Source organism: Cherax quadricarinatus, chromosome 81 (genome assembly GCF_038502225.1).
Source record: "Cherax quadricarinatus isolate ZL_2023a chromosome 81, ASM3850222v1, whole genome shotgun sequence".
NCBI classification, from domain to species: Eukaryota; Metazoa; Arthropoda; class Malacostraca; order Decapoda; family Parastacidae; genus Cherax; species Cherax quadricarinatus.
Window position 1 is genome coordinate 4,564,578 of NC_091372.1, and position 22,748 is coordinate 4,587,325.

Sequence of the window (22,748 nt, forward strand, 5' to 3'; positions counted from 1 at the left end):
CTGTCTTCCTGGTAGTGTCTTGTGTCTGCTGTCTTCCTGGTAGTGTCTTGTGTCTGCTGTCTTCCTGGTAGTGTCTTGTGTCTGTTGTCTTCCTGGTAGTGTCTTGTGTCTGCTGTCTTCCTGGTAGTGTCTTGTGTCTGCTGTCTTCCTGGTAGTGTCTTGTGTCTGCTGTCTTCCTGGTAGTGTCTTGTGTCTGTTGTCTTCCTGGTAGTGTCTTGTGTCTGCTGTCTTCCTGGTAGTGTCTTGTGTCTGTTGTCTTCCTGGTAGTGTCTTGTGTCTGCTGTCTTCCTGGTAGTGTCTTGTGTCTGCTGTCTTCCTGGTAGTGTCTTGTGTCTTCTGTCTTCCTGGTAGTGTCTTGTGTCTGCTGTCTTCCTGGTAGTGTCTTGTGTCTTCTGTCTTCCTGGTAGTGTCTTGTGTCTGCTGTCTTCCTGGTAGTGTCTTGTGTCTGCTGTGGTAGTGTCTTGTGTCCTCTGTCTTCCTGGTAGTGTCTTGTGTCTGCTGTCTTCCTGGTAGTGTCTTGTGTCCGTTGTCTTCCTGGTAGTGTCTTGTGTCTGCTGTCTTCCTGGTAGTGTCTTGTGTCTGCTGTCTTCCTGGTAGTGTCTTGTGTCTTCTGTCTTCCTGGTAGTGTCTTGTGTCTTCTGTCTTCCTGGTAGTGTCTTGTGTCTTCTGTCTTCCTGGTAGTGTCTTGTGTCCTCTGTCTTCCTGGTAGTGTCTTGTGTCTGCTGTCTTCCTGGTAGTGTCTTGTGTCTGCTGTCTTCCTGGTAGTGTCTTGTGTCTTCTGTCTTCCTGGTAGTGTCTTGTGTCCTCTGTCTTCCTGGTAGTGTCTTGTGTCTGCTGTCTTCCTGGTAGTGTCTTGTGTCTGCTGTCTTCCTGGTAGTGTCTTGTGTCTGCTGTCTTCCTGGTAGTGTCTTGTGTCTGTTGTCTTCCTGGTAGTGTCTTGTGTCTGTTGTCTTCCTGGTAGTGTCTTGTGTCTGCTGTCTTCCTGGTAGTGTCTTGTGTCTGCTGTCTTCCTGGTAGTGTCTTGTGTCTGTTGTCTTCCTGGTAGTGTCTTGTGTCTGCTGTCTTCCTGGTAGTGTCTTGTGTCTGCTGTCTTCCTGGTAGTGTCTTGTGTCTGTTGTCTTCCTGGTAGTGTCTTGTGTCTGTTGTCTTCCTGGTAGTGTCTTGTGTCCTCTGTCTTCCTGGTAGCTCTGGATTTATAATATACTAAATTTCATCCATGTTGGGCAATAATGAAGCTCATATCACAAATCATGAAAACAAAATATTAATTCCCGCCCACAATATGAGGATGTTGTGCTGAAAACTCTAGAACTGCAGACACATTCATCACTTTCAAAACTACAGTTAGAAAACATCTTATCTCCCTGATCCACCCCGACAACTAACTACATGATAACCACCTGGTGGTTCACAATTACACTCACTCACCCACTGACTATAAACCCAGAACTACGAATCTTAATCTTAAAATAATGAATCCTAACTAGTCATAAGTTTGTCTATGATACTCCAATATAGACACTATGTATTGTGCCAAAACAAAAGCATTCACATTGCTTAACCTACAAACTATAATGTAGTCAGTTAGCCTTAATATTATAATCTGTAATAATGTAAAGTTTGGAATTAATTTAAGTCTGCCCGAAATGCCTAGCCATGCTAGGTGTCCTAGTGGCCCCCTCTGTAATTAGTATTTTAAAACATGTAAACCACACAATATGCAAAATCTGTAAACCCCGCATTTTAATCTTTATAGAGAATAAACTTGATTGATTGATTGATATATACGGTGCCTCGTGGCTTGGTGACTAAAGCTCTAGCTTCACACGGTGAGTGTCCGGGTTCGATTCCCGGCGAAGACAGAAACATTGGGCGTGTTTCTTTACACCGGTTGTCAATGTTCCCATCAGTAAAGTGGGTACTTGGGTGTTAGTGGACTGGTGTGAGTCGCATCCTGGGACAAAACTGATCTAACTTACCCGAAATGCTCTGCATAAGAAGGGGCTTTCTATATAGTAGTATGTAATTGATGTCAGCTATGGTCTGTATACCTTGTACTCGTAGAAATAAAAATATCTATTTAATTTTCAACTGTTCAAGGCAACCTCATCAGTCACCCATTCTACTGTATTCACAACAATGAAATGATATCTGTTATTAAGAGGACAGGCTGCAGGTGCATAATAAAGTTCTCAAGGTAATAAAATAATTAAGTCTAACCACTCTTAAAAAAAGTTAAGATAAGATTTTATTCGGATTTTTAACCTGGAGAGTTAGTCACCCGGGATAACCCAAGAAAATCAGTAAATCATATTTCCATTGGAGTCCTTCAATATTGTTCCCCAGGATGTCAAATATACCAGTCGACTAATGCCCAGGTACCTACTTACTGCTAGGTGAACGTAACAGCAGGTGTAAGGAAACACGCCCAATGTTCTCACCCTTGCCGGAGATCGAACCACGGACAGTGTGTGAGGCGAATTACCTTGTACCTAGTTCAGCCATCAAAACTTTGGAGCCCGGTCCCTGGACCCATTGTGTACCTCTGTAATCTGTAAATACCTTTGTAACTTGTCATGATTGTGACTAGACCTACCTGGAGTTCATTACCTTTGTAAATTGTGAGTTCATTACCTTTGTAAATTGTGAATTCATTACCTCTGTAACTTGCTCAGCTATCAAAACTTTGAGGTCCAGTCCCTGGACCCATTATGTACCTCTGTAATCTTTTGACTACCGCCCACAGGATGGGTATGTGGTGCATAATAAACATATTAAACTAACTAACTAACTGTGTGAGGTGAGAGAGTTGCCTACCAGGCATGCTATTGGCTTCTTTTGTGTCTAACAGTATTGTATTACATATAAACTGCATTTTGTATGCTGCAGAGAGAAATAAGATTTGTTTGTTTGTTTGTTTGTAAAGATGAAAACTACTGACCCACCGCGAGGCCTGGTCACAGACCGGGCCGCGGGGTCGTTGTCCCCCGGAACTCTCTCCAGGTATACCTTGAAAATATCACTAACCTTACAGTTAAGTCTCCTCTCCTTGAAAAATTCTGAGGTTGACTGACTTTTCCTTGACCTCTTGGGATGCATGTCTACTGTACTGCTGGAAGCCAGTTTTATAGCACCCTGCACCCTCAGTCTTGACCTCCTGTGACTAGGATCCTTACCTGTAAACTTAAAATACATGTAAAATGAATTAACTTTCGTCTGTTCAACTACTACTACTACGATTAATACTACTACTACTACATTGTTAATACTACTACTACTACTATTACTTGTATTATTATTACTACTACCACTAGTATTATTACCGTTACTATTGCTACTACCACTACTACTGCTCCGCTCTAGAACAACAGATATTACACCTAGCAAATAAAACCCCCCTAAATTCCATCAATGAAACGACATTTGTCTTTACAAACATACAGGGTCTAAAGCCGTCAACAAACAAAATTCCTTACATCAAGGGACTCCTCGTGGAGTCAAATACGATGTTTGCATTATTATTATTATTATAATCAAGGGGGAAGCGCTCAAGCGGACTCCTCATGGAGTCCAAATCAAGAGCAAACATCAAGGAACCTTTTGAGGGGTACATGCATTCACAGAGACTCACATAAAGGATCATTATGACAACGAAATATGAATCCCAGGTTATGACCTATTCCAATGCGACAGACTAAACAGGCAATAAGAGGGGGTTGGCCTGTAAGTCACCGAGTCACTCATTTGCTCAGAACTATTAAACAGAGTGCTCCTTATATACTCAGGCATATCACCCTCTACAATGTTGGTAAGTCCTGATTTGTGTGTCTTGTGCGTAACCTGAAGTTTACCTGGAGAGAGTTCCGGGGGCCAACGTCCCCGCGGCCCGGTCTGTGACCAGGCCTCCTGGTGGATCAGAGCCTGATCAACCAGGCTGTTACTGCTGGCTGCACGCAAACCAACGTATGAGCCACAGCCCGGCTGATCAGGAACCGACTTTAGGTGCTTGTCCAGTGCCAGCTTGAAGACTGCCAGGGGTCTGTTGGTAATCCCCCTTATGTATGTTGGGAGGCAGTTGAACAGTCTCGGGCCCCTGACACTTATTGTATGGTCTCTTAACGTGCTAGTGACACCCCTGCTTTTCATTGGGGGGATGTTGCATCGTCTGCCAAGTCTTTTGCTTTCGTAGTGAGTGATTTTCGTGTGCAAGTTTGGTACTAGTCCCTCTAGGATTTTCTAGATGTATATAATCATGTATCTCTCCCTCCTGCGTTCCAGGGAATACAGGTTTAGGAACTTCAAGTGCTCCCAGTAATTGAGGTGTTTTATTTCCGTTATGCGTGCAGTGAAGGTTCTCTGTACATTTTCTAGGTCAGCAATTTCACCTGCCTTGAAAGGTGCTGTTAGTGTGCAGCAATATTCCAGTCTAGATAGAACAAGTAAATGAATAGTTTAGCCATATTTTGATATATATATATATATATAAAGACGTTGTGAAGCATAATACGAGTGCACCATGCAAATGAAAAAAGTTCAACAAAAGAGGACCGAGTACACTTGGTCCTGCCCGTTTAGGTGATGTTTTCAAGTTTCAGTATATATTCCCATAAAATTTGGTAGTGTATATATGAATTCAGTAATGATCTGGGTGTGTACAGAACGTTGTTATTGTCCTTCCAGATCAATCAGAAATTGTACTACGGTGAGTCCTCCAAGGATAAGTCGAAATTTGTCTGTGTTTGGGGCGACAGTGACTCAGATCAAGACCCAGATGACCTGGATGTGGTGGACACTGATGATAAATACTTGCCACCAGATGCAGAGGTGTCAACAGATGAGGAGGAGGAAGCTGAGCCACCAGCAAAAAAAAAGCAGAAATTGAACAAGAAGAAACGTATTACTGTGGAGGAGTACCCTGATGAAGAAGAGCTTCAAGATGATCTTGCTTCTCAAGGAGACACCCAATGGAAGAATGAGGACATCCAGACTGACCCTTTGCCTGCATATAAACATGTAAAGCCTATTAGTTAATCTTAAGTTAATTTTAAGCCAGCCCGTAATGCTATGCATATAAGTGGCTTTGGCATGCTGCTCTTACCTGTATTTTTTTGTACCTCTGTATGTATGCTAAAATTTATAAATAAATAAATAAATAAATAAATAAAAGTTAGGTGTGCATATGATTATTTTACAGACTTTTTACTCAAGACATGATAGACGACATTGCATTTCAAACTAATTTGTATGCCCAGCAAAAAAAACATACTTACTACTTTTCAAACAGATTCTGAGGAAATAACTAGGTTCATAGGTATTCTGTTGTATATGGGTTACACTGTACAGCCATCCATTGAGGACTATTGGAGAACTGCAAGTAAGGTAATTCAAGTTGCAGAAGTCATAGGATCAAAGAGGTTTAGGTTGCTGAGGCGTACCATTCACTTCAATGATAACACACAAAAGAAGGATAATGACAGATTCCACAAAATAAGGCCTCTTTACACTGCACTAACTAAAGCTTGCTTGAAAGTTCCAGCTACACCCAAGCAGTCTGTTGATGAAGTTATGGTTGATTTCAAGGGTAAAACAGCTGGAAACCTAAGGCAATACATCAAAAACAAACCAGACAAGTGGGGTTTCAAACTCTTTTGTCGTGCCAGTGAAGATGGAATCATACACGATATACTCATGTATCAAGGTAACCCAACTTTTGAGAGCCATCACATAAAGCTGCCAAATGAAGAAAGTAAACTCCCAATGAGTCCCAAGATTGTTCTTGTACTTGCAGCATCTCTCGACCAAAGAAAAACATCAGCAGTCTATGCTGATAATTTCTTTTCAAGTCTACCTTTGGTCAAGGAACTGAGAGACAAGTATAACTGCAGGTACACTGGAACAATACGTGATAATAGATATGGTAAGCCACAACTGATGCCTGTGAAACAAATGGAAAAGAGCAATGTGGCCAGGGGCAATTTTGAATTCAAAAGCAATGATGATATTCTTATTGTAAGATGGAAGGACAACAAAGTTGTGACTCTAGTCACAAATGATGTGGGAGTTTATCCTTTGAGTCTCATTGAAAGATATGACAAGGAATCAAAGAAGAAAGACCACTTTGAGTGCCCAGGCATCAAGAACTACAATGCACACATGAGAGGTATAGACATAAGTAACATGTTGGTCCATCTTTACAAAACATCAATGAAATCAAAGCGTTGGTACATGCGGCTGTTTGCTTATGTTCTGGATCTTGCTGTTATGAATGCATGGCTTCTTTACTGTCGTGATTATCGGTCACTAAACCTGCCATGCCAGCCACTGAAGCATTCAGGCTTGACATCTCTATCACTGAAAGATCCAAAGGACAAAAGTCCAACCACACCAGCATGAGACTAACTCAAAGAGATTCACCCAGTACTTCTTTGGTTGACAGTAGTGAGGAATTATCAAACGTGGATTACCCATCTGCATTTCAGTTCCAACGTGCAGCAAGGCCAGATGACAGTGTGAGGTTGGATAAACAGCTAGGTCACTGGCCAGTGCTAGGTAAGCTGCTTTCATGCAAGTTTTGCAGCAAAAAGAATAATCATGTCACATCCTCATTTTCCTGTGCCATATGCACAAAGAAGGATAGAAATTGTTTCATAAAGTTTCATTTGAGAAATTAGTGATGTGAAATGATTGTTCTTTCTCAGGGAACTCAGGAATATTTCATTTGTAAGTTGTATCCCATTGCAATGTGTCATTGTTGATAAGTAGTTCCTATTTCTATTTTTTTAATGCTTACAAATTGTTCAGAAACAAGTTCCATTTATGTTTTTATATTGTCTACTTGTATAATAATTTTTTTTTTAACAATTGCAACCTTGCAACATTTTAAATTGTTATACCCCTAGCGGGCAGGACCGAGTTTACTTGGTCTTCGAATATCTGCAATTGCTCGACATGTAACTTTAACAACTCCTTTTAGATGGCCTCAGTGACCTTACATCGAGCGGCTCTATCCCCTCATAGGAAATCACTTTCAAATTTGCATTTTAGTCTGCCTTGCCCCTTGAAGGGATAAGAGGGGGTTGGCCTGTAAGTCACCGAGTCGCTCATTTGCTCAGAACTACTAAACACCTCAAATGATGTAGTCGAAGTTTTGGCAGTAAAGACTGAAAAACAAAACCTTGTCATTGTGATAGTATACAAGCCTCCAGATGCAACTTCCCAGCAATTCCAGGAACAGCTTGAGAAAATTGACCACTGTCTTAAAAATCTCCCAACTCCTGCCCCAAACATCTTGCTACTGGGAAATTTCAGCTTGAGACACCTATAATGGAGGAGTGTAGCAAATAATATTTTAGCAGAGATCACCCCAGGAGGCAGATACTCAAAAATCAGGGACAAAGGGATTAATGTACAATTGCTATGGATCCCATTACACATTGGATTACTCCTTCATGATAAAGTTGATATGTTAGCCAAGAAGAGTACCCAGAAGGAGAATGTAGAATATAACTTTGGTATATCTGTGTCTAGCATTAGGAATAATATTAGGAGATAAGTAAATAACGAAAATGATTGTTATAGGAATGCAGTTAGAAGCCAGAGTAGATCTATAACCCATTATGATAACATGAACGTAGATAAGTATGTTTATGGAGCAACTTGCAATGTGAAAAGACTGACTGATATTGTAGTGGAAATTACTAAGCAAATTTCCTAAATTTGCTTGTAACAGATAAGTGAACTGTAGATATGTAGATATAAACCCATATGTACACCTTTTGGGACTTAGTTCCTAGGCCTTTTATGTATCCATATGCTCTTGCGCTACCGTCCACAGGATGGATACGGGGTGCACAATATACTAGCCCTTCCGTGGCGAAATCTAAAAATCTAGGAGGCAGCTCAGACGAAAATTCACACACACACGAGCTATTAAATCTCTGCACCAAATTCACCTTAAACCAGCAAATACTAGAGCCAACAAGACTAGAAAATACGCTGGACCTCATCTTCACTAACAACGACGATCTGATCCGTAATATAACCGTATCAAAGACAATGCACTCAGACCACAACATAACAGAAGTACAGACATGTATGCACAGGGCTCCTGACCAGCAAAATGTGATCAGTCATGTGGGTGTCTTCACAAAATTCAATTTCAATAACAAAAACATATAATGGGAACAAGTCTACCGTGTCCTAAATGAAACAAGCTGGGAAGATATCCTAAACAACACGGATCCGAACATTTGCCTAGAAAAAATAAACTCTGTGGTTCTTGAGATCTGCTCAAGGTATAGATTATTCAGAAAAAGAAAGAGAAGATGTAAACTAGAAAGAGAGAGATGCTCCCTATACAGATAAAGGCGAAGAGTCACATCTGCTGAGAGGAGCCAATATATCTGAAATACGAAGGAAGGCACTGGTCAATGAAATTACATATATCGAACTTAAGCTGAAGGATGGAAATAAATGGTATAAAATACCAACACAATGGAGGAATCTTATAGGAGACAAAAATCGCAGGAAGAACTAAAAGCCATAAAGGAAATGGAAAAAAAAAAACAAAGTACTTCTTCTCTTATGCCAAATCTAAGGGAAAAACAACATCCAGTATTGGGCCCCTGCTAGGCGAAATGGGACATACACAGATGACACCCAAGAATGAATCTTAACTAGTCATAAGTTGGCCTGTGATACTCCAATACTGAAACTATGTATAGCTCCAAAACAAAAGCAATCACATTGTTAAACTCACAAACTAGTATTTAGTCACTTAGCCATAATACCAACTAACCTCATAATTTTGTAATATTTTAAACTTAAGATTTAATTTAAGTCTGCCCGAAATGCCTAGCCATGCTAGGTGTTCTAGTGGTACACTCTGTAATTATTATTTTACTACATGTAAACCACACGATAACCAAATTCTGTAACTCAGCATTGTAATCCTTATAGAGAATAAATTTTGAATTGAAGAAATGAGTGAGATACTAAAGTCCCAGTAGGACTCAGTGTTCAGCGAGCCGCTACCCAGACTAAGGGTTGACAATCCGAGCGAATTCTTTATGAATGAGACTCAAAATGAGACTTTATGAATGAGACTCAAAAATCTCGGATATTATCCTAACACCACAAGATTTGACGTGCCCATGCACTCTGTCCCACGCCCTGACTCACGGAACTCCATGTTCATCAAGAACTGCAAGAAGCCCCTGTCACGTGCCTTCAGCATTTTATGGAGAGGGAGCATGGACACAGAGGTTATCCCACACACACTAAAAACAACAGACAGCCCCACTGCACAAAGGAGGCAGTATAGCAATTGCAAAGAACTACAGACCGATAGCACTAACATCCCATATTATAAAAATCTTTGAAAGGGTTCTAAGAAGAAATATCGCCAACCACCTAGATACCCATCAATTACACAACCCAGGGCAACACGGGTTTAGAGCAGGTCGCTCCTGCCTGTCCCAGCTACTGGACCACTATGACAAGGTCCTGGATGCTGTAGAGGATAAACAAAATACGGATGTAATATACATAGACTTTGCAAAAGCTTTCGACAAGTGTGACCACGGTGTCGTAGCGCACAAAATGCGCGATAAAGGAATAACAGGAAGAGTTGGTAGATGGATCTATAACTTCCTGACAAATAGAACACAAAGAGTAATAGTAAACAGAGTAAAGTCCCAGGCAGCTCTCGTGAAAACCTCTGTTCCAGAAGGCACAGTACTCGCTCCCAGTCTATTCCTCATCCTCATTTCTGACATAGACAGAGATGTAAGCCATAGCTCCGTGTCCTCCTTTGAGGATGATGCCCGGATTGCCATGATAGTGACCTCCATCGAAGACACAGCAAGACTCCAAGCGGACAACCAAATCTTCCAATGGGCCATTCAAAACAATTTGAAGTACAATGAAGAAAAATTTCAACTACTCAGATATGGACTACTTGAGGAAATTAAAACTGTATGAGGGTATACGACAAATTCTAACCATACAATAGAGCGAAAAAGTAATGTGAAGGACCTGGGAGTGATAATGTCAGAGGATCACGCCTTCAAAGACCACAACAATGTAGCTACCTTATCCGCTAGGAAAATTATAGGATGGATAATGAGAACCTTGAAAACTAGGGACGCCAAGCCAGTGATGATTCTCTTCAAATCGCTTGTGCTCTCTAGGCTGGAATACTGCTGTACACTAACAGCCCCCTTCAAGGTAGGCGAAATTGCTGACCTGGAGAGTGTACAAAGAACTTTCACGGCACACATAACTACGATAAGGCACCTAAATTACTGGGAACGGTTGAAGGTCCTTGATATGTATTCCCTGGAATGCAGGCGAGAGAGATACATGATAATATACACTTGGAAAATCCTTGAGGGATTAGTAGCAACCTTGCACATGAAAATCATTCCCCATGAAAGCAAAAGACTCGGCAGGAGATGCAACATTCCCCCAATAAAAAACAGGGGTGCCACGGGTACACTGAGAAAAAACACAGTAAGTGTCAGGGGCCCAAGATTGTTTAACTGCCTCCCAGCATACATAAGGGGGACTACCACTAGACCCCTGATTGTCTTCAAGAAGGCACTGGGCAGTCACCTAAAGTCAGTACCTGACCAGCCGGGCTGTGCTCGTACGTCAGTTTTCTTGCGGCCGGCAGTAACAGCCTGGTTGATTAGACCCTTATCCACCGCGAGGCCTGGTCACAGACCGGGCCGCGGGGGCGTTGACCCCTGAAACCCTCTCCAGGTATACTATTACTATTATAGTACTACTACTACTACTACTACCATCATTTCTACTATTACTACGATTATTATTATTATTATTACTACTACTACTACCCTTTCCTACTACCACTGCTACTAATAGTACTACCAATACTACTACTCCTACTACCACCAATACTATTACTACTACTAGTACTACTATTAATACTACTAGTGCTGTTACTATTACTACTACTAGTAGTAGTTACACTAAATTGTACTACCGTCTATCACATAATAATAATAGAGTGAAATATAAAATATTTATATTCTATCACTGTAAAAGAACTTAATTACGAACTTAAAAATGTAAGAGTGCATCATAAACTGTACTACCTAATATTAATAACAGAGTGAAATATTGACTAATTGTATTATACAACTCTTCACCTGTCTAGACTTAAGTAATTTATAGTAAATTTATTCAGGGATACACAAATAGAGTTACATAGATTATCATACATAACAATATCTATAGAGAGAACCTGGGATAACCCCCAAAAATCAGTGATTTATGTCTGCCCGAAATACCTGGGCATAATAGTGACTTTCTTTACTCCAATCATATTATAATATATAAACACACATTGTAACCTTAGCAGAGAAATAAATAATTTTAATATTATTTATAATGTTAGATAGTTACCTTATCCCTAGTAATGACCCTCGTATTGTAGATAGTCTTAATGACCTTGGTGTAGCAGATAGTCTTTTTAGTATGATAATAAGATGTTATCTTCATTGTAGAATAATAAGAAAATATTATAACCTTTATACTATAATAATAAGGTAAAAGGACCCCAATGGAAATAAGTCACTCTGTCTGACTTTTTTGGGTTATCCCAGGTTCTCTACACATATGCTGCTATGTATGATAATTCTATGTAACTGTATTGTGTATACCTGAATAAATTTACTTACTTACTTACTTACTTACTTACTTATAGTGTGGTGTTTACATGGTGACGTCAGAGCAGCGCAATATTTCGAACACTGGTCCGTTGATGGCTGCTGTTGCTGCCTCTCACACTCCACACATAATCATGTTTTTTATCTCAACCATCACTTTATAAGCTTACTCCATCACACTACATAAGTGAGTTACTATGGTGCTCTCAAGTGTTGTATAATGGCCACGGTTTACTCTTGTAGTTTTATAGGGAATACCATATAAATGATCGCTTGGGAGTGTTGCTTGTGTTGCAGGTAATCCAGGTCAAGTTACACTACTGTTTGCATGAATATCAATTGTTTTACATGGTAATATACGTGTAAATTACCTAGGGTAACATATAAAGTCAAAAAAAGTGACATTTCCATTTCCTTGTGATGCCTGTTACCCTCGTTGATTATTAACCCGAGGGTTAATAACCCAGTCAAGTCTGAGTTATTTCCATTGAAGTCCTTTAATCTTCTACCCCAGGATGCAACCCACACCAGTTCCCTAACACTTGGGGTAAGATTTATTGGTATTTTTAACCCGGAAGAGGGTAAGCCACCTAGGATAACCCAATCAAGTCTGTCATTGAGGACTTAGTAATTTTATTTAGATAGTTTCATAAATTCAGGTGACTACAATTATTATACATAGTAACGTGTGTAAATTACTGAAGATAACCCAAAAAAAAGTCAGTGACTTATTTTCATTGGGATCCTTGTAATGTCTTGTTTAGAGCCTAGCTGTCTGTCTTATTCCTATTGTGGTCCTTTACTCTGGTCCCCCAGGATGCCACCCACACCAGTCAACTAACACCCAGGTACCTATTTACTGCTAGGTGAACAGTACCAGCAGGTACAAGGGCATGTATTCTACTTGTGCTAGTGACTGAACCCTGGTCTCTGTGTGAGCTGAGGACTTTATTAATTAAACTTTAATTTAAGTCTCTTGCTATTTAAACCCAAGATGGGAGGTTCCTTGATCCTGGGTAGAGGCTCTTGATCCTGGTGAGTTGATCTTCCTCTCACCTTCCTTGCATTGAACCTGATTGTCTCCCAATTCCTTGGTAGTTGCATAGTGCTCCCATGAATGTTAATATACTGTATTAAAGTTGTTAACAATCTCTGTATTTGTTCCAGCTCTGACATTTCTCCTGCTTTGAACGGGGACGTCAGCACTGAGCAATATATAATTGTATACGTAATTGATATGTGCTAGTGCGTATACTAGTCCTCGTCCATGGCTGACTCGGGTGTGATTTACTCGCTGTAACAGCCATGTTTCCTCTACATTCTGTACTTTGATAGGTTCAGAATAAGACCAATATAGATGGATTTCAACAGTGGTGCAGCCAAACTAGAGCTTTTGCCATGGCTATAAACATTGACAATTTGAACCCGGCTACAAAACATGGTCAGCCCAGTGCCAGTTGGCATTGCAATAAATAAGAGCAAGAACTTTATCTATATGAAGCCAGCAATGCTCTTCTCCCAAAATACTACAGGGATTATACACTATGTGCTGATCTGAATCTGCTTAAGCCTCTGACAGATTTATACAGGCCTCAAAACACATGTAGTCATTTTGACCTGCTTCCTAAATGCAACATTTTTTCTGGAAATCAAGGTGGGACAAGAACATATAGTAGTAAATTATTACTTACTCTTATTAGTAGTAGTAACAGTAGTGCAGGTATTTGTATTATATTTTATTTTATTATTTTGAAAGCTGCTTTAGGCTACAATGAAGTGTTCACTTCACAGATGGCTATAATTTGTTGACTCCCAGTCTTTCTACTGCATGGCAGAAACTCATTGTCTTTCTAAATCCTTGGGGAGCATTTGGAATGATAGAATTTGGCTTATTGATTACTACACCAAACAGTACAAGACGCACCAACCTTTTTAGAGGTGTACAAGGATGAGGAAAATCTCAGAACAGGCACTGTATACATGTATATGTTTGGCACATACAAAATCTCACTACTGTATAGTGAAACTGTAAATTCATTATATGATAAATTTGTGTAATCATTGGATATTTTACCAGATGAATTCAAGAATTGTAAAATTTGTTTCAGTTACAGTTTTACTTTTATTAATCTGTAATTTGTTTTTAACTATTTTTACTTCCTGTCACTACCTTGTGCTGGGCTCATAAGTGTAGAAAACACCATAGCTATGTAATATTTTTGGTATAAAAGTAGTTTTTTACTTCTAGTCTTTTACATGAAATGCTGTGTTTACTACATATAGGCTTTTGAAACTTTACATTTCTGTATAATATTTTGAAAATTAAATTTTTAATTTGAATGTTCAGAGGAAAGTAAACATGAATAATTTTTAACTTTGACCTATACTCCCATGTATTTTTCAGTGGAACATAATATAAACGAGGCCACAACATAGCTTCCCAAGCCGAACAAATAACCTTTAATACTTGCAAGAAAGTGATCAACCCATGAGTCTACGTACACTTCTGATGAATCATGAATTGTACTCTGCTGTAAAATTCACATGAAATAACTTGGACGAAAATAAGATCATCTTCCCCCACAAGTCGCTAGAGACAGTAACTGTAAGGTAAAACACAAGAAGTTTATTAACTTAAAGATGCCAAACTTCTTTTAACAAAATGCAAGGCTGGGTGCTCAAACTTTTGCATTTCAAATTCTTTTACACACTTTGGTCACACTTCACAGACACACACATGCATATATATATATATACATACATCTAGGTTTTTCTCCTTTTTCTAAATAGCTCTTGTTCTTCTTTATTTCTTCTATTGTCCATGGGGAAGTGGAAAAGAATCTTTCCTCCGTAAGCCATGCGTGTCGTATGAGGAGACTAAAATGCCGGGAGCAATGGGCTAGTAACCCCTTCTCCTGTAGACACTTATTAAAAAAGAGAAGAAGAAAAACTTTATAAAACTGGGATGCTTAAATGTGCGTGGATGTAGTGCGAATGACAAGAAACAGATGATTGCTGATGTTATGAATGAAAAGAAGTTGGATTCCTGGCCCTAAGCGAAACAAAGCTGAAGGAGGGTAGGAGAGTTTCAGTGGGGGGAAATAAATGGGATTAAATCTGGAGTATCTGAGAGAGTTAGAGCAAAGGAAGGGGTAGCAGTAATGTTAAATGATCAGTTATGGAAGGAGAAAAGAGAATATGAATGTGTAAATTCAAGAATTATGTGGATTAAAGTAAAGGTTGGATGCGAGAAGTGGGTCATAATAAGCGTGTATGCACCTGGAGAAGAGAGGAATGCAGAGGAGAGAGAGAGATTTTGGGAGATGTTAAGTGAATGTATAGGAGCCTTTGAACCAAGTGAGAGAGTAATTGTGGTAGGGGACCTGAATGCTAAAGTAGGAGAAACTTTTAGAGAGGGTGTGGTAGGTAAGTTTGGGGTGCCAGGTGTAAATGATAATGGGAGCCCTTTGATTGAACTTTGTATAGAAAGGGGTTTAGTTATAGGTAATACATATTTTAAGAAAAAGAGGATAAATAAGTATACAAGATATGATGTAGGGCGAAATGACAGTAGTTTGTTGGATTATGTATTGGTAGATAAAAGACTGTTGAGTAGACTTCAGGATGTACATGTTTATAGAGGGGCCACAGATATATCAGATCACTTTCTAGTTGTAGCTACACTGAGAGTAAAAGGTAGATGGGATACAAGGAGAATAGAAGCATCAGGGAAGAGAGAGGTGAAGGTTTATAAACTAAAAGAGGAGGCAGTTAGGGTAAGATATAAACAGCTATTGGAGGATAGATGGGCTAATGAGAGCATAGGCAATGGGGTCGAAGAGGTATGGGGTAGGTTTAAAAATGTAGTGTTAGAGTGTTCAGCAGAAGTTTGTGGTTACAGGAAAGTGGGTGCGGGAGGGAAGAGGAGCGATTGGTGGAATGATGATGTAAAGAGAGTAGTAAGGGAGAAAAAGTTAGCATATGAGAAGTTTTTACAAAGTAGAAGTGATGCAAGGAGGGAAGAGTATATGGAGAAAAAGAGAGAGGTTAAGAGAGTGGTGAAGCAATGTAAAAAGAGAGCAAATGAGAGTGGGTGAGATGTTATCAACAAATTTTGTTGAAAATAAGAAAAAGTTTTGGAGTGAGATTAACAAGTTAAGAAAGCCTAGAGAACAAATGGATTTGTCAGTTAAAAATAGGAGAGGAGAGTTATTAAATGGAGAGTTAGAGGTATTGGGAAGATGGAGGGAATATTTTGAGGAATTGTTAAATGTTGATGAAGATAGGGAAGCTGTGATTTCGTGTATAGGGCAAGGAGGAATAACATCTTGTAGGAGTGAGGAAGAGCCAGTTGTGAGTGTGGGGGAAGTTCGTGAGGCAGTAGGTAAAATGAAAGGGGGTAAGGCAGCCGGGATTGATGGGATAAAGATAGAAATGTTAAAAGCAGGTGGGGATATAGTTTTGGAGTGGTTGGTGCAATTATTTAATAAATGTATGGAAGAGGGTAAGGTACCTAGGGATTGGCAGAGAGCATGCATAGTTCCTTTGTATAAAGGCAAAGGGGATAAAAGAGAGTGCAAAAATTATAGGGGGATAAGTCTGCTGAGTATACCTGGTAAAGTGTATGGTAGAGTTATTATTGAAAGAATTAAGAGTAAGACGGAGAATAGGATAGCAGATGAACAGGGAGGCTTTAGGAAAGGTAAGGGGTGTGTGGACCAGGTGTTTACAGTGAAACATATAAGTGAACAGTATTTAGATAAGGCTAAAGAGGTCTTTGTGGCATTTATGGATTTGGAAAAGGCGTATGACAGGGTGGATAGGGGGGCAATGTGGCAGATGTTGCAAGTGTATGGTGTAGGAGGTAGGTTACTGAAAGCAGTGAAGAGTTTTTACGAGGATAGTGAGGCTCAAGTTAGAGTATGTAGGAAAGAGGGAAATTATTTCCCAGTAAAAGTAGGCCTTAGACAAGGATGTGTGATGTCACCATGGTTGTTTAATATATTTATAGATGGGGTTGTAAGAGAAGTAAATGCGAGGGTCTTGACAAGAGGCGTGGAGTTAAAAGATAAAGAATCACACACAAAGTGGGAGTTGTCACAGCTGCTCTTTGCTGATGACACTGTGCTCTTGGGAGATTCTGAAGAGAAGTTGCAGAGATTGGTGGATGAATTTGGTAGGGTGTGCAAAAGAAGAAAATTAAAGGTGAATACAGGAAAGAGTAAGGTTATGAGGATAACAAAAAGATTAGGTGATGAAAGATTGAATATCAGATTGGAGGGAGAGAGTATGGAGGAGGTGAATGTATTCAGATATTTGGGAGTGGACGTGTCAGCGGATGGGTCTATGAAAGATGAGGTGAATCATAGAATTGATGAGGGAAAAAGAGTGAGTGGTGCACTTAGGAGTCTGTGGAGACAAAGAACTTTGTCCTTGGAGGCAAAGAGGGGAATTTATGAGAGTATAGTTTTACCAACTCTCTTATATGGGTGTGAAGCATGGGTGATGAATGTTGCAGCGAGGAGAAGGCTGGAGGCAGTGGAGATGTCATGTCTGAGGGCAATGTGTGGTGTGAATATAATGCAGAGAATTCGTAGTTTGGAAGTTAGGAGGAGGTGCGGGATTACCAAAACTGTTGTCCAGAGGGCTGAGGAAGGGTTGTTGAGGTGGTTCGGACATGTAGAGAGAATGGAGCGAAACAGAATGACTTCAAGAGTGTATCAGTCTGTAGTGGAAGGAAGGCGGGGTAGGGGTCGGCCTAGGAAAGGTTGGAGAGAGGGGGTAAAGGAGGTTTTGTGCGCGAGGGGCTTGGACTTCCAGCAGGTATGCATTAGCGTGTTTGATAGGAGTGAATGGAGACAAATGGTTTTTAATACTTGATGTGCTCTTGGAGTGTGAGCAAAGTAACATTTATGAAGGGGTTCAGGGAAACCGGCAGGCCGGACTTGAGTCCTGGAGATGGGAAGTACAGTGCCTGCACTCTGAAGGAGGGGTGTTAATGTTGCAGTTTAAAAACTGTAGTGTAAAGCACCCTTCTGGCAAGACAGTGATGGAGTGAATGATGGTGAAAGTTTTTCTTTTTCGGGCCACCCTGCCTTGGTGGGAATCGGCCAGTGTGATAATAAAAAAAAAAAAAAAAAACTTCTTCAAGGAGGGTTGTTGGAAAGACATGCAGAGGATTCCTTTATTTGTACATTTCACCAATCGGAGCTTTTTCAAGTACATCTGATGAGTGGAGTTTTGTGTAAATAGAGAATTCTGCATTAATGCCTCTTTTTTTTTAAATCGACTGGCAACAGTCATTGTCTCCAACTTCAAGGAGGGTGCTGATGAAGTTGTTGATCCAAGGAGTTACAGCTACCCTCCCCCTTCCTTAAATCAAACCTGATTACCCCTTGTTCATCAGATGCTATATGACTACAGGTTTAGCATTTCCACATGAATATAAGATCTGCCCCCTTCTATCCCTTCCTGGGACAGTCCTTCACACCTTCCACTCCATATTTGCATGCCCTCTTGATCACAGTACATTTATATACCTTAGAAAAGTTAGCATTTAATTAATCTTACCAAGCCAACATAGTACAGTGGCTATCACACTTGTCAGCACACTGGCATGTAGTCTTAGTACAGGCTTGCCATGGGTTTGAACCCCATGTAATTTTTTTTTTTTTTTAAACACTTCAACCATTTCCCACCGGGGCAGGGTGATCCAAAAAGAAAGAAAATAAAACTTTCATCATCATTCAACACTTTCACCATCATTCATACATAATCACTGTCTTTGCAGAGGCACTCAGATACAACAGTTTAGATGTCATTCCAAACAGACAATTCTCGGTTATTTACAATAATTTTATTACAGTTTTGCAAGACGTGCAATTGAGTTGGTGCCTCCATAATCTGATACATTCCCATTTTCCATCTATTGACATATGTTCTTCCAGAGTCCATGATTGATACCCAAGCGATTCACCTCGTCTTTCACAAATCCATTTGGTGGCACTTGCCTAAATATCTAAATACATTTATAGTACAGTGGTTTTATGATACTAATCCATTCCAGGTATATTGTAACTCAAACCCCAGAATACATAGTTTTATGGTAATTTGTTTCAAGACTCTCACAAATGCAAGTTCTACTGTACCTTAGACTTGAAGAGTTGGTGGTGTGGTGGTGGGAGAGGAAGTTACTGGTTGGAAGGAGAAGCTCCTTCCCACTGCTACCTCTTGGGGAAAAAAGCTATCCCAAGTTGTTTCTGTTGTTGTCGTCCAGGCTCTTAAAATAAGATAAAATATTATCTTCAAAAACACAGGAAATTTCAGTTTTATTCAATGTCTGGGTGTTTTCTTATGATTATTTTCAGACCTTTGTAATGAGTAAACAACTGAATTTCATCAGCCACTTTAATATTTTTTTATAATTTTGTTTTGCTTGGTTATAGTAGAGATGGTTGATTGTGGAAAACCATATTCATGCACCAATGCAATAATTCTAATTCCTTCATCATATTTTTCAAAATTTCTTGCTTGATCTTCAGAGAAATTGCCTATTTACTCTGTACTTTAGAGGCCATGATAACATGACTTGGTAACACAAAAGATGGTGTAATTAAGTCACAAATGCAGTTATAAAGAATACATAATCTAGAATTGGTGCTGGCCACATACCTGGTATGACTCACGAAATCATAATGACATGATTGCAAACAAACCGTACCACGGGTGTGGGTTAGAACCTGCGATCAGAGAGTCATAAAACTCCAGACTGTCGCGTTAGCCACTGGGCTACTTAGTTGGATGAATCTTAATCTTATGTAGCTAGCTGGCCCAGTGGCTAATGCAACGGTCTGGAGTTTTACGACTCTCTGATCGCGTGTTTCTAATCCCACCCGTGGTATGGTTTAACATACCTGGTAGCTTCAAATGATGCTATTGGCCAAGACCCATTGCTGATTAGCCACAAAGCTACCCCCACTGATGCTCTTATTGGCTCATACACTGCCCAAGAGGCAGGCTACTGCATCATTGGTAGGCTGAGCCCCACCCACACATGCCAACCATTTTATGCATATCGTCTCAAATTTTTCATTTCGACTCGATGCTCAATTCCTTTATGAAGATAAATCATAACTCAAAATTATTGTAACTCCAAACTCCTACTTTTGGAGCTCATTTTTCAGAATCCTCCAAGCAAAGAGCAGCTATGACAGCTCCCACTTGATATTAATTTTATAAGCTACTAATACTGCACTTTTCCCTAAAACTTTAATTCCCTTTTACAACTATATTGTGACCAAAGGTGTATCCCTATCTAAAACCCACATTTACTGGAAAATACAGTACAGTGGATCCCTGGTTTAAGATATTATTTCATTCCAGAAGTATGTTCAGGTGCCATTACTAAACGAATTTGTTCCCATAAGGAATATTGTGAATTAGATTAGTCCATTTCAGACCCCCAAACATACACGTACAAATGCACTTACATAAATACACTTACATAATTGGTCGCATTGGGAGCTGATCGTAAACCGGGGGTCCACTGTATTTGCCTTCTCTCCTTCACTGGTAATTTAGTCCAAGATCCTCCTTTTCCTTGTAATTTTATGTTTATACTTTACCACCTTTTTACATGCATTTGCACAATTAGCCACATCTCACCTGTGTCCACAGTATCATAGCCTGTTTTTCAAATTCTACCTGATTTGGTAGAAGACTGCCAGTGTATTAAAATCTTTTTTAATGTACAGCTCACTTGTATGCTTTAATATAAATTCTTGATCAATGCATTATTTTCCTTCCTAAATCCATTGTGTACATCTGCAAGTTCTGTCTTTACCATAACTTTTTTTTTTTATTCTATCATATACTTTTCCTGGTATAATTTTCTTATAGTTCTTGCTTAACAATAGTTACCTTAGGGACACAAGTTGAAATCAACAGAGGTCAGAAATGGAATAATTACGGAGGACATGAAAACTAGCAACTCAAGATCACGGTTATTAGTGATTATGTATTTGTAACTACAGGATCAGAGCAAAGCTCATGATCAAGTTCACTGTCAATGAATCATTGCCAATGGATATTGTGAAGGAAAACCATCGTGATGCAAAAATGGCAGACAGGCACTTAACTCCTAATTACTGATCACTTGGTTAACACAGTAGGAATATTGCCAGAATCAATAATTGCAGATGCAATTCACAGTTACTCTGATACAATTCACTGAATGAATCTCAGCACAAATTTAAATAGGGTCCTTGCATAGCAAATAGTGTACCATGATTAAATGACATTATTTATGCACACTTCTATAAGGACTATGATAAGTAACACACAGGTGAAGAGAATAGCAACACCTGGTATTTGAAACAAAATTCTCTCCTGAACTGAGGCATGGGTGATGAATAGGCAATAGAGAACATGCATAAATAGGGAAAAATTGGAGTGAGGACTTGTCACACGTGACATTCCACAAGGATCAACATTGGGCCCCTTGTTCACAGTCTGTATAAATGATCCAGACAAAGGAATGAATAACAGAAATAAAGTTGGGCAGCAAATTCTGAGGCTGATACCATGGAACTTGGGGATAATTTGGATAGGTTAATGTGGTGAGAATAATTGCACATATGGTTCAGTGTAGACAAATGTAAGGTAGCCCTGGGAAAATTAAATAGGTGCAGTACAACACAGTACAGTGGGCCCCTTGGTTATCAGCCAACCAGCTTATCAGCCGGGTTTTTGGCTCCCGGTTATTGGCCGTTATTTCGCTTATCAGCCGTATGGTACATGTCAGCCCTCCACCGCCAGCCACTCGCTTGTCAATCTGGCTTTGCCTCTGGGCAAGTGAGGAAGCTTCTGCTCATTCATCCAAACATTTCTCTATAATTCATTGATTTTCATGGTTATCGATAAAGGAGGCGACGAACCTTTTTTTAGCGATAAAAAAATTGAAATTGAAGAATTATGGAAAACTGTTTTCTTACTAAAAATAGTGCATAATTCTGGCAACATGTTGATGGAATCAGCTTGTTTCTATCATATTTCTAAGTATGTTTTTCCACAAATGTAATTTTTTTGTTCTTGCTGTCAGCAAGAGGACATACCTGGAGAGAGTTTCGGGGGTCAACGCCCCTGTGGCCCAGTCTGAGACCAGGCGTCATGGTGGATCAGGGTCTGATCAACCAGGCTGTTACTGCTGGCTGCACGCAAGCTGACGTACGCACCACAGCCTGGTTAGTCAGGTACTGACTTTAGGTGTCTGTCTAGTGCCTTCTTGAAGACAGCCAGGGGTTTATTGGTGATCATCCCTTATGTATGCTGGGAAGCACTTGAACAGTCTTGGGCCCCTGACACTTATTGTGTTGTCTCTGTGTACTTGTGGCACCCCTTCTTTTCATCAGGGGAATGTTGCATCTCCTGCTGAGCCTTTTGCTTTCATAGGGAGTGATTTTCGTGTGCAAGTTTGGTACTAATCCCTCCAGGACCTTCGAAGTGTATATTATCATGTATCTCTTGCCTGCTTTCCAAGGAATACAGATCAAGGACCTTCAACTGTTCCCAGTAGTTTAGGTGCCTTATCGTACTTATGTGTGCCGTGAAAGTACTTTGTGCACTCTCCAGCTCTGTAATGTTGCCAGCCTTGAAGGGGGCCATTAGTGTACAGTAGTACTCCAGCCTAGAGAGCACAAGTGATTTGAAGAGAATCATCATGGGCTTGGCATCCCTAGTTTTGAATGTTCTTATTATCCATCCTATCATTTTCCTGGCGGATGAGGTAGATACATTGTTGTGGTCTTTGAAGGCGAGATCCTCTAACATTATCACTCCCAGTTCCTTCACATTACTTTTCCACTCTATTGTATGGTTAGAATTTGTCGTATACCCTGACACATTTTTAATTTCAAGTTTCCCATATCTGAGTAGTTGAAATTTCTCCTCGTTGAACTTCATATTGTTTTAAGTGGCCCATTCGAAGATTTGGTTGATGTGCACTTGGAGTCTCGAGGTGTCTTCAATGGAGGTCACTGCCATGGTAATCCGGGTGTT

At 39.9% G+C, this 22,748-nt stretch overlaps 1 protein-coding gene and 1 long non-coding RNA gene across 3 annotated transcripts in view; one reads left to right on the plus strand and one right to left on the minus strand.

Moving 5' to 3' along the window:
* LOC128699881 (uncharacterized) overlaps positions 1-18,973 on the minus strand; it is a 32,385-nt gene extending 13,412 nt beyond the window's left edge. Inside the window, exons 1-2 of the long non-coding RNA XR_008408673.2 lie at positions 18,842-18,973; positions 3,028-3,183 (exon numbers count right to left, since the gene is read on the minus strand). This is a non-coding gene — a long non-coding RNA (uncharacterized lncRNA). The remainder of the gene's footprint in view (positions 1-3,027; positions 3,184-18,841) is intronic.
* The window catches only part of LOC128699879 (F-box only protein 5-like), a 39,889-nt gene continuing 28,887 nt past the window's right edge, over positions 11,747-22,748 (plus strand). The window contains exons 1-2 of one of the 2 annotated variants that reach the window (XM_053792694.2): positions 11,747-11,880; positions 14,098-14,303. The gene's annotated coding sequence lies outside the window, so the exon portion shown is untranslated. The remainder of the gene's footprint in view (positions 11,881-14,097; positions 14,304-22,748) is intronic. The other variant, XM_053792695.2, reaches the window with a different exon arrangement.